We start from the raw sequence: 2,500 nt of genomic DNA, 5'->3' as shown, positions 1-2,500 counted from the left end.
ATTCTCTACAAAAAACAAAAGACGGATATGCTGTGAAACATCAAATTTATTTCGCTCTGTCTCTACCACACTACACACACCTTTCTCTAGGGCCACTATATATATAGTTATATGTACTCATATATATATACAGTCAAACATACATATACACGTACACAAACACACATATGGGTATACACACACATCTTACTATATCTCGTGTGAAGCTCACCTCTACATAATTTCTATTGACATATCACCTAGCGATTTAGGTACGACGTTTCGTAACCGAGACGGCAGACGCATACAATGAAATCGAACACGAAAACGTGGGTAACGTGTGTATATCCCATATTTCTGTAGTTTTGCTCCTTCGTTATCACTCATCCAACCCTTAAATCAGTTACAAACTCATCGTTTAAATAGCCACTACATATTGCTTTGTAACGTTCTAAGCTATACCAGAATACATATTAAGAACATTCCTGGAAGGCAGACATACGGTATTTTGTTACGCAACCATAATATGCTACAACTTATATAAGACATTATTTTTTAAAAGCTAAGGACTTAAAAGCTTAAAAACGTTTGTTAAACTGTGTAACGTATTATGTTTGCGTAACGAAATACAGTGAGCACACAAACCATTGATGTTTACGCACCAAATTCCAAGAATAAGTTTCGTATGTAAAATTGGTATATCAAATAACATTACACTGTTATATTTAGTACTTATTTAAGCAATGAGCTTCTGGATGATTCGGGCTTAGATAGGTGTTGAGAAAGTAGAAAAGAAAAAAACTCACGAAACATGGCATAAACACCCATTACCATTTACTTACACTTGACGTCTAGTATACGAAAAGTCGTAACGAAATCATTGCTTGCTATACGTTCTATAGAACATTTGAAGAGGTGAACTTAACACGTGATGTCAGTGCACTGCTTCTAACAGAGTAGTATATGGTAATGACTTATATAAAAATCAACCATTCCTATAGAGTTGTAGCATATTATCGTTGCATAACGAATTACAGTGAGCCTACACGTTATCAATGTCTATATATGAGTGCGTGTGTGTATATAAATATATATATATTGATATATAGACAGAGATAGAGAGAGATAAATGAATAGTGACAGATTAAAGATATACTGATGCGCAGTATGCAAGGACTAGTTTATATGTTTAAATACTTTGATACATGCAACTATGCAATAATTGCCAAAATATAGCAATTAATATTTTGCAAGCCCTTCAGGCGGCGTAGTTGCAGTATCGCCATAAAACTGGGCAGAATGCGTAGTGGAATTTCGCTTTCAGTTAAAATTCCTTTGTGGTTGACTTTACATGTCATCCTTGCTCTTCTGTAAAACTCACAAGCCCTCGACTTGATATTAGCTACCATTTGCTCCAATTTGAAATTAATACCTTAAAGGTTATCCTCTTTTCATCATTCACAACTTTAACGACGATATCCAAATCATTGGGGACCTTACCCTCGGAATATTCTACAAAATGTGTTATATTAAACAATTCACACTGCATAAAGTCTGGATACATTCAATGACATGTGTTTACATTCTCCAATTCAAATGAAATCTTTCTAAAGTGATATTTCGCAAAATGTTGTATTTGTATTTTCATGAGCAAAAATAAAATGTAAAATGTCTGGTTGAAGTTTTCGGAATGATTTTTAAACAAAATATTTGCTTTCTACTTCAGGTTTCAGAAATTCGTCTTGCAATATAATATAGACAAAAAAACAAACACAAAAAACCCAAAACAAATAATAGTTAACATAATAATTTCAAATATGAATCATTCAAATATATAGAATAACACAGGTTTAACTATTTGAAATCAGTATTGTGTACACGACAAATCCAATTTAATAATTTAAACATAAACTTATGTATGTACGTGTGTGTGTGCAGGCAGCTGTAGATATGCATTTATGTGTATGCATACACAAACAGAGATACATATCACGCACGCACACACACACACACACATACACACACACACACATGCATATATATATACTTATATATATTGATATATAGGTACTTTTGTATATATATATATATATATATATATATATATATATATATATATATATATATATATATATATGCATACATACATACAAGTGGAAGAATTCCTAATTTTGGGTAAGATAAATTTTCAAGATGTTTCGCGATTTATTGGAAGTTGTATATATATATATATATATATATATATATATATATATATATATATATATATATATATATATATATATATATATATATATATATATATATATATATATATATATATATATATATATATATATATATATATATATATATATATATATATATATATATATATATATATATATATATATATATATATATATATATATATATATATATATATATATATATATATATATATATATATATATATATATATATATATATATATATATATATATATATATATATATATATATATATATATATATATATATAT

The sequence above is a fragment of the Octopus bimaculoides genome, chromosome 19, assembly GCF_046866305.1.
Source record: "Octopus bimaculoides isolate indiv1 chromosome 19, ASM4686630v1, whole genome shotgun sequence".
In the NCBI taxonomy this organism is placed as follows: domain Eukaryota; kingdom Metazoa; phylum Mollusca; class Cephalopoda; order Octopoda; family Octopodidae; genus Octopus; species Octopus bimaculoides.
This window is presented reverse-complemented; position numbering follows the sequence as displayed.